This window comes from Pleuronectes platessa, chromosome 15 (assembly GCF_947347685.1).
Source record: "Pleuronectes platessa chromosome 15, fPlePla1.1, whole genome shotgun sequence".
In the NCBI taxonomy this organism is placed as follows: Eukaryota; Metazoa; Chordata; class Actinopteri; order Pleuronectiformes; family Pleuronectidae; genus Pleuronectes; species Pleuronectes platessa.
Genome location: NC_070640.1, coordinates 2,872,973 through 2,884,152, shown reverse-complemented (window position 1 = coordinate 2,884,152; position 11,180 = coordinate 2,872,973).

Below are 11,180 nucleotides of genomic sequence, written 5' to 3'. Positions count from 1 at the left end.
GCAATGGCGTCTGGGTAATGTAGTTCACTGCTCCAAATCAGCATTGTATGTATTGTATACTGAATATCTCTATTTCCCTTTCTGCATAAAATTATCATAGATTATTGATCATTGTGAATTTGTGCCATTGTTTAATGTCGTTATTGTTTCTCTTATAATCACATTCGAAAACCTACGAGCACTAAACTCCCTCAGGATTCATTTAATACACATTTTCCATCTGTGCAATTTCAGTATCACACACGTGCGACCCCATTACACCATATAATCAGGTTAGCATTGTTTGTATTATTTCCATATACTTCCCTGTGTTTATTTTGTATGTTTACTTAATTAATACCTTTACAGAAAAAGTCTATTGTTATCCACTTTGCTCCTGTAACACAGAACATGTCTCTATAGTTCAATTCAATACAAGTTGTATCATTTGTATAGCACCACATCACAACAAACGTTTATAATAATATAATCACTTTATTTGTATTGCACTTATTTACAATGTGCTTCACAAAATCCATGGCAAAAAAATGACTGAACTAAAATAAAAGGTTATTCAATTCAGTTCAATTGAAAGTGCAAGATCAAAACATAATAAGGTCAAGACCTTAACATTTATACATTTAAATGAGGGTACTTTACATAGCGAGGTCAAATCTTACAATATTATACAGAAACTAACAATTCCCAGGATGAGCCAGACTTGTGACCTAATGAAGGATTATCTTCAAATAAAGGCCTTTTAAATATGTCCAAACATGCACAAGACCCAGAAGAATTCAATATTTAATCCAAAATAGGATATGGACATTACTATTGAAGGTGTATCATTATTTCTATTACATCAAATCAGGCATGTGACTGTTTGACGCTTTCAGGAAACCATCAACAAAAAGGGATTTCAGGCTCACCTTGTATCTCAGGTGTGGATGAGATCTTCGGATGCTGAAGACACTTTTCTCAAGAGAGAGATCCGCCTGGATCATAAATCCTGTTACACACTGATCCTTACCACCTCAAGAAGTCATTGACTCATCTTGTCCACTCCTTCACTTCTCTGCCTCAACTTCTGACATGTTCCCTGGACTTTCAGCTCTGGTCTAAACCCGCGAGTCCGTCCCTCTGACCCCAGAACTAGTTCTTCTATCAGCAGTTATTTAACAGCTTCAGTGTGTATTTTTTTTCCCCAGCTATAAAACCACTTACTGTTATACTTTCCTAAAATCCTTTTCCTGGATGGTGGTCTTATATTGGAGCACTATTAAATATATACTTTATAAATGTAGTCTGGTTTATATGAGCTGATCCCCCGTGGATGACAGGGATACAAGAGAAGATGGGATAATTCTCTGCGGGATAAATAAAGAATCCTATGATAACCATTAATATGCTAATACAATCCTAACCAAATGAATGGAATTAGAGTTATGGATAAAGAGCTAATGCTGTGCTAATGCCTGTGTGTATGAGTAATGAAGTTCTGCTTTGTGATGTGGAGTTTTAAACAAATCCAGCTGCTCCAGACTCGCTATTATTGAGGCTTATTCTGAATGAGTTATCTCTGTTTCCAGAAGAGTCCGGTGAATAAATCATCCAGCTGAAGGCAGAGAGGAGGAATGTTGGTACTGTAGGTCAGCGAGGTTTTCAAAGTATAATGCAATGGGGAACTTCATATTAAATATATAAATATTATTATTAATCTACAGAGCCACTAATGTCCAAACGGGTGACATGTTTTTCATCATGTGCACACAAGATAACCACTGGTTTGCACGGGATGGTTTCAACATATTAAATTGTATTTTTAAAATAGCACAATGTTGCTTTTGAGTTAAGACCTTTGTAGATAAGGCAAAACCAAATGTGTGCAATTAATTTGCACGTTATTCCTATTTCTCTAACCTGTTTCATGACATTTTACCACATTTGTATAGCATCAAATAACAAATTATAACCAAACGTATCAGAAACCTGACACATGAACATTCTTCGGTTTGACAAGAACAACCTAAAACTACAGAAACCATCTTTGAGAAAGAATTATTTAAACTTGTACCATCCGCTAACATGGAGGAGGAGGAGGAGGGCTCAATACTACAGCCGGCCACCAGGGGGCGACTGATGTGCTTTGACTTCACTCTTAGGAGCTGTCATGTCGTGATGTACCTGAACGTGACCTCTAAGTGACAGAGCTGAATTAGTTTGGGTACTAGATTAAATTAAAAAATATATGTTTCAATTAGTGTTGGTTAGATAATTCTGTTATAGAATCATATATATAATTTAAATGATTCTGTTTGTTCTAACACAAGAACATTTTAAATTAAAAAAGGGATAAACCCAGTGTTGCTCTTATCTCACGAGTTGTGGGGTTTTAATTAACTCAGTTTTTGTGTGTGTTTATTTTGTTGTTTACTTTCTGCTAAGTAGGGTCCATCACCATGGTAACTAAGCTCCGCCACATGAAGCCTAAACATGTAAAATGTAAAAAACCAAAAACTCTGTAGCCATTTTAAAATAAGCACCTTAATTAGCAGGATTTCATCTCCCGGCCTGATTACCTGTCAGAAACAAAGGGGGCGCATAATAATAATAAGTGCACGGGGGAAGGGGGGGGGGGGGGGGGGGGGGGACACTGCATTAAATGATGCTGAGAGAACTGTATTTTAAATGCGATGCTGCAGAAGCCACTTCGCCTTCTCTGATGATTTATTACATTCCAACATGCTAACGAGTGTTTGTGGTGATTCCAGAGCCGCTCGCCCACTGAAGACGCTCCCTCTAACAAGCAGGTAGCCGTCACCGCTTGATGAGACTTATCAATAATAAAGTAAATTGACTCGTGCATATTAGGAGCACTGGAATTATTCATTGGATTTTCCCGGCGAATGATGAATGTGGCGGGTTGCACGTGTCGTCCATCAGCTCGGTGTGAGGCCGACTCGGGGGAAGAGGATCCGCTCGTTACACCAGTTTGTTCTGTGTCGAGATCACAACAACTCATGTTGATTCATTTATTAATTTAATTTATTATAAGTTGCTTTGTAAAAAATAAACATGTATCTCGTCTCAGAACTTACTGATATAATGAAAGAAGAATTGGAGTAAATGTTGTTCTGTGGTTTTATATTTGTCTCGGACTGAAATAGATTATTTCAAAGCCAAATTTTAAAGTTAAAAAACAGGTTTTCATCTATAGGAGCAGCAACATTATGTAAAATCATTTAATATCTGTATCTTTGCCTCAGTGATGGAAGATATACGTTTTCTATTCATTTATGGTTCATGATTAAACTGTAAAATATCAAACCTCGAACATTTCTTTGTCATAAAGTTTTTATAAGTACATATAGAATCGTTGCCATATTTTAAACATGCAAAGCGTCTATGTTGTCACACATATCGATAATAGAAATGTTTTGGTATCGTTCAGGTTCTACTTCCACAAGTAGAAGTCCTGGATTCAAAATGTTCACTACTCGACTCATTATAATTCATGAGCTGTTCTACATCACACTGTTAGAGGAAAGAAAGAATAAAAGCTGGAAACACCTTCACCAAATGAAACCATATGAAAAATCCAGGTGAAAATTGGTGTTTTTGAAAGGCGTCACAAGCAGGAAATGTAATATATCTTTAAAATAATGTGAAAAGTAATAATAATAAAGTGAAACACGGGGAAAAGAGTAAAGAATAGTTAAATACTGGGCTTCAGTAAAAGTTCTTACTCCCCCACTGCTTCCACTTCATTATATTCCAGTGTTACATAACGATCATATGATTCTTCTCTCATCCTAACGGCCCGGCTTCCCTGACAGGGATCAATACTCTCATCATCGCCGCTAAACAGACTCATTAAGATTTGCCCATGTGGCTTGAAATTGGTTGTTTGCTACAAGCAGAGTCGTTTTTACGTGCATCGCAGAACTCGGAGTCAAATCCTGACTAAATGGATATTACAGATATGATATGTCTGCCTCTGGTACGTTCATAAGAGTCATATCTGAGCTTCGAGACAAGTCAACTATCTACGACAGGTTGCTCTGTCCAAATGACCTTTGGTATTTCTCTCAAACTTGGCAGGTGTGTCGCTGAGGATCCGAGGAAGTGTAACGTTGACTGTGAAGCGTTTTGGTCGGGTGGCTCTGCTGGGAACCAGTGGTTTGCCCTCTGAGGCTCGGGGCTGAGACGCTGCCCCAACTGAAGGAGCTTTCTAAGGTTTGTTCAGGAGTGAAGCAATTTGGTTTGGGTAACTTCCATTGGAGGTTTTCAAAGCCCATCTAACTGGGAGGAGAACCAGGGGATTGAACCAGAACTCATACATCCCACCTGAGCCTGGAAGCTTCTACAGATCCTCCAGGTGGAGCTGGAGAGTCGGATGTCTGGACCACCCGGGTAAGCAGAAAGAAAATGGATGTTTGGATGATCAACAAGAAAACTAGATGTTTTTTTGGCATCAAGAAACAAAATGTGGACTTTCTAGGCCGTTATCCAGATACTATTGAATGTTGGGACAAGGCTATGTTGAGGCAGCTGATCTCCTCAAGCACAGAGGACACAAGAAAAAGCTTGAACTCCACATGACCAGAGGAAGTGCCAAGTTGAGTTGAAGATTGTTCAGAATCAGGAACTTTTTCCAACTTGTTGACTCAAAGATTTAACACAAAAACGACGCAGCAGCATGATTAGAAACCAGATTGTTGCTTTAGAGAACAGGTCACGAGGAGTTTAAGCTTCTTCTCGTGAACATCAGGAGAGTTTTCACTTCGAGCGTTACTCGTTCTCCTACAGCTCGAGATGAATCATGGATGAAGTATGAATTATAGAAAGTGTTTCTTCGATATGGTCACGTAACATGTTTTGCTCAGTGTGTACAGCTGCTCATGCCTGTGACCTACAAGCAGGATCAAGCTCCGTTTTCCCTCGTTCCCATTCGTTCCCACTGGAATGTCCCAGTAGCACTCTCGGTTAGCAGCAGTGCACTGACGTGTCGGCTCTATCCTTGGCTATGCTGCAGCCTGATGCTGCCAGGTACACAAACTTCATAAATTAAAATGGATTACTCCATTAAGCCCGCTGTTGACATTTACAGTTTGCCTTTAAAATAAAAATCACCGTGCTATAGTGGAGAAAATCATTATTGATCTTTCTTTTGCAGCCAATAATGGATCCCTGAAGAACAAGCTCCTCACAGAGTACTTCTCTGTACAAGGAGGTTTCAGATGTGAATGTGAGAGCCACCTGTATCTGAGATATGTTCGAGTGAGTCCTATAGATTCATCCTCATGTCTTATTTTATCTTGCTTTCTAGAGACAGGTCCACGGTGTATTAATTATGTGTAATTATCTTCGCAACACCTCATTATCCTGAGAAATCTCAGCGCAATTATTCTCAGTGTGACAAAGAATTGTCTTTGTGTCATTTCCAAAGGTCGATAGAATTTATATTCTGTATAAATATATAATGTCAGGTATTAGTTTTTCAAATTATATTTGGCGAAGCGAGTAAACACAAACCTTTATGTTGTTCACCAGGAGCAGACAGACGTCACGGTGGAAGCATCACAGAGCACGAATCAACAGCTCTTCATCAAAACCTCTGTGAAAGACAATGGTTGGTCACCAGTTCTTATTATTAATATGTCCACTTCACTGGGAAAGACTACCTTGCCAATAATATGTGATGATGGGAAGGGATGAGGGATGAGGGAAAGAGGATGGGATGAGGGTAGGAATTAGGAAAGAAGGATGAAGGGATGAGGGTCGGGATGGAGAAGGAGGATGGATGAATCAGATAAGGAATGAGGAAAGAAGGATGGATGGGTGAGTGTAGCAATTTGGGACGGAGGATGAAGGGATGAGGGGAAGAGGATGGGATGAGGGTAGGAATTAGGAAAGAAGGATGAAGTGATGAGGGTTGGGATGAGGGAAAGCGGAAGACAGGATGAGCAGAGGCAGGTATGACGTGTAAGGATGAAGGGATGAGGCTCGGGATGGGGAAGGAGGATGGATGAATCAGATAAGGAATGAGGAAAGAAGGATGGATGGGTGAGGCTAGCAATTTGGGAAGGATGGTGAAGGGATGAGGGAAGGAGGATGGATGGATGAGATTAGGAATGAGGAAAGAAGGATGAAGGGATGAGGGTAGAGTCATGAATGGATGAAGGGAGGAGAAAGGATGAGTCCAATAATCTGCTATATGTCGTCTTTACAGCTGATCAGAGGCGTGTCTCAGGCCCTGCTCCTGAATCTAACAAGTTAACCAGGTAATTTCTTTTCATGTAAAAACATACTGTTATTTTTAATATTTGGATTTGGATTAGTGCAACAAAAAATTTCAAATCATGGCTTTAGTCAAAATGTCTTGTATTTGCAGTGGAGACGATGCAAACCTCATAAATCTGAGTCCAAACACCAGAGACCAGAGGAGTTGGTTCTTCTGCTTTGTTTGCATTTCTTCTTGGAGGTCGGACTCGTAGCGATGATGAGGTCGGACGTGCCGGCTGAGGAGAGGGCTCCGGGTTCTCAGCCTCCTGCAGAGGGGCTGCAGCCGATGAACCCTGACAAGATGTCCACTCCCACTGAGGCTGTTCTCCCTTCCTCCCTGCCTCCCTGCCTCCCTCCCTGCCTCCCTCCCTCTGCCTTTTAAAGAGCCTGCCAACACTTCCTATTATGTCTGCGTGTGTGCTCCTGCTGTCTGTGCTATCTCATAATAAAACATACTGAGTATCAACCACATAAAACTGTAAACTGTTTGCATTATATCTCATTAAAGTTAACTGTCCTACCGCTTTCAACATGGGACTGTCACCAGTTTTAAGACTCGTCATTATCTAGAATGTCCCTCAGTCGGCTGCAGACCCCGACCCCACCAGTTTGCTTCCTGGTAACCAGTGGGATTGTTTTTGCATAATCCTGCTAACCAACAGTCCTCCGACCAGTCCCAGCACTCCCCTCATGAAACCAAAATTACACACACTCGTTAATATCAGTCCCTTAAACATGTCTGATCTCTCTCATCAACATCCATGAATTATTCTCTGAGAAATTCAGGAAAATGTGGAGAAACAAGAAAGTGAAAAGAAAGATATTTCCTGGATCCGCACCCTCTAAAAACTGGAGAGAACTTCATCTTTGGTTTCTTTAAACCTCTGTATCCATGAGTTTGAACCAATTACAGCAGAAACCGCTTCACACAGATAACGTTTAGGTTGAGGTGATGAAATCAGATGGAGCTGGACCTGGTTGATCCGGAGCCACGTTGGCTGCCTGTGATAACACGTACACAATTCATGGCAGTAAGTGGGCGACACCGGAGCCGGAGCCGACTTCCAGCTGGACGTGAACGCATCGTGAGCCAGGCGCCTCACATCAAAGCGGGCTGAGCTTCCCGGGCCCGCGGTGAAGGTGGCAACGCTCGGAAAAACACTTTCCACGTCTGAGGAGCATTTGCATTTCATTACACGGAGATCGCAGCGCGGTCCAATCAGAAATGATTTCTCAAGAGTAAGGAAAAACTACAAATAAAACTTTTAACAGGGTAAAATGAACGTAGGAACCTCAGAGAGCCACAGGAACAGGATCAGGTTTGGATCCAAATCAGGCACCGGATTCTACAGAACCGTTTCCTTCTGGGTTGAATCACAATTCATATTTATGCGCCTGAGTTCTGAGTTCTGAACTGAAATAGTTGCTCTGTTTACTATTTATTCTGGCTCTGGTTTGCAACCAGTTTCTTGAAATCGACACGTCAACTAAATGCCTAAAGCTAAACTTACGAAAGTGTAGCTGCATTTTTACGTGAAAGGATTCCGACACAGGGACGTGCAAGAATTCCGTGTGAAGGGAGGAACACGAAAACGTGAGCTGCTTTCAAAACTACACTGAACTCCAGAGATTCTCCGTAGTTTCTCCGGAGGAGGTGCACGTGTGAACGCACATGTCCGAGTTAGAGCCTCCGGAGAATCTGTGGACTTTCTCCTTCTGGTGTAAAGTGACACGACATTCACAAAAATTAAAAACCACATGTAGAAGACAGAGATGAAGATGTGTAGAGAGTTCGGAGCTGACACCTTCCTGCCTCCGTCTGCTCCACCTCCACCTCCACCTCCTCTTCCACCTCCACCTCCACCCCCTCTTCCACCTCCACCTCCACCTCCACCACCTCCACCTCCTCTTCCACCTCCACCACCTCCTCTTCCACCTCCACCTCCACCTCCTCTTCCACCTCCACCTCCTCTTCCACCTCCACCACCTCCTCTTCCACCTCACCCTCCACCTCCTCTTCCACCTCCACCACCTCCTCTTCCACCTCCACCACCTCCTCTTCCACCTCCACCTCTTCCTCCTCCACCTCCACCTCCTCTTCCACCTCCACCTCCTCCTCTTCCACCTCCACCTCCACCTCCTCTTCCACCTCCACCTCCTCTTCCACCTCCACCTCCTCTTCCACCTCCACTCCATCTCTTCCACCTCCACATCCTCTTCCACCTCCACCTCCACCTCCTCTTCCACCTCCTCTTCCTCCTCCACCTCCTCTTCCACCTCCACCTCCTCCTCCACCTCCTCTTCCACCTCCACCTCCACCTCTCGCCTGCATAATGCAGAGGTCTGTCATTTTCTGCTTTTTATAAAAGTAAGAAATATTGGTTCTAGCACCGTTTAGGCACAGTTATCGTTTTAAAACTCAGTTTAGCTCCGGTGTTGCCAGAAAAACATTATTATTATTTCCCAGCAGCACACTGCCTGCAGCCTGTGGGAGCGGGTAAACAATCCCTGGTCTCTTGTGTCTTCTCTGAGGTCTCTGTAACACATGCAGGTGAGTTGTGGTGTAAATACACAATCCTCACATGCACATCGGGTGTCAGTCAGTTGCCTGAGCTCCCACACACTGCTGTGAACGTTGTGCGTGTGTGATCACACACACACACACACACACTGGATGTCAGGAATGGACGGCAGGAGCTGTCACCGCTGCCGTGCATACATGAAACGCAGATGAATAATAACTGAAGTGTGTCCTCTAAGTTATGATTCGAGCTCGACAAGGTGACAGTTTTGTGTTCGGGCGAGAAAAGTTGCATTTTTCATCGGGCATAAAACATGCATGGTTGTTTGGTGTGTTGTTGAGCTGCAGTTTGCAGGGCCACACTGTGCAGAGGGGGGGGGGGGGGGGGTGCAAAAGGCGTGAAAAGCACATCTACCATTCCTCTAGTGTCGATCTGAGAGTTTTTTCATTACTCATCAAAAAAAACCTTGAAGGTGTAATTATGAAGGAGAAAGATTCCCGATGGTTAGTTTGCCTTCCCCTTGAATCCCTCAGACCTTGGCCGGGCTCAGGCCGGAGACAGGCCACGCTCACAGAGACTCACCTTGAGCCACAATAAAAACTTTAAACAGCTGTGATGAATAATGGGTTTGTTGTCCTCGGTAGTGAACCCACGTTCCCTGAGAAGAGACAAAAGAATATCATCCAAATGCTGAAAAATAATCTAAAATAACCCATCAGGACCCAGGTGGCTGCCCCCCCCCCACCCCCCACACACACACACAGCAGCTCCTGGCTACGCAGCGTTTCACGAGGTGACTGATGTTGGTCTGGACAGGAGGGGGGGGGGGGGGGGGCGCTGGCACAGCACATTAACCTGGAACCTGAGAGTTGTCAACATGTGTCTGTGGAGGTAGCCTGTGTTTCAGAATCCCCCCCCCCCCACACACACACACACACACACATTGATTTTCAGCCCTAAGTGCAACGTCGATGTGTCAAAGCTGCAGAAGAGATCTCGTTACGTTCCACTGAGGATTCGCTTCACGTCGTATTCACGTCTGCAGTGAAATGCAATCTGTGCAGACGTGAGATCCTGTGGAGTGTGTGTGTGTGGACATTGTGAGGACGTTTGTCTTTCAGGTATGAAGAAGACAACAGGAGAATCTCCAGATCGGACGAGGGGAGGAGCCTGAGTGTGCAGGAAGAAGGACATAACGTGGAAGGATCTGTGTTTTTGTTTACAGCTCATCCAAACAGGCGTTGGCTCTTGAACCTCCTCGTCTTTCCAAGTTGACGTCTTCGTCCTCTACGTGTACGACTCCTCTTCTTCATCCTGAGATGTTTGTTCTCGTCCATCAGTTGCTCCGGACGTCCTCTCGAGGTTTTTCCTGCCAGTCCCCGAGAATAATGAGCCCACGTGAGAACACAGCAGAGAAATGAACAAGGAGGATTTATGACGTTTCTAGAGACGGATGCAGAACTGGAAGAATGCAAATGTCTCAGAGAAGAGGACACAGAAGAGGACACAGAAGAAGACACAGACAAAGATGGCCTCGAGGCTTAAGAGCTTTCGGCGATAAAGGTCAGGTCCGGCCTCCTGCTGCTCTCCAGGCTCCACCAGGACAATCACCAAAGGAGGATCAGGGAGAGAAAGGTCTGATGCAAACTTCAGCCTTTCCCTTTTGTAGGTCGTGTCCACAGCAATGAACATTTATAAATCAGCCTCTTGAATCAGCCTGTGAATTCCTCTTCAGTATGAAGCTCTGAGCTCGAGGCTGACAACCACAGGCGAGAGAAATATGAGGAATAACACAACTGGCTTTGCTCTCCTTCGGGGGATTTGCTGTCAGTAACAGAAATATTGAATATTGCCACGTCCCCACATCTTCCCTCTGTTGCACAAAAAAGCCGTTCACCTGCATTGTGTCGGGGGGGCAGCTCACTGCAGTCGATCATCGGTGTTAATCAGTGCGTGCTCAGCACCGCGGTGGAGAAGTTAACAGTTCTGTACAGACGTGATCCTCATTGATCTCGGGGAAGTGTCGAAATGTACTTTTTGTTCCCGGGCACCTCAACTCTTCCCCCAACACGTCTGTCTGCTGCTATTTCTGGAAGAGATTTCTTACCTCATCTCCCCAGAGAAGGAGCTTTAACTCACAAGGAATAGGAATATATGGAGAGAAGGAATGTGAGCAACATAGCTGGATTTTTCCTCACCAGTCACATAAAGAGCTGCAGCCCTCACCCCAAATGCAACATGTCTTGTCTCAGCATTGCATTGTGGTCTATGGAGGCAGCTGTCAGTGCGCGGCTGTTATCTCTGCTCCTGCTATGATGGATCTCTCCCTGTATGGCTGCTGAGCGCCTGTGAAAGTGGTTTAGAGAGAAGCCTCTCCCTTTGATTCGCGGGGAA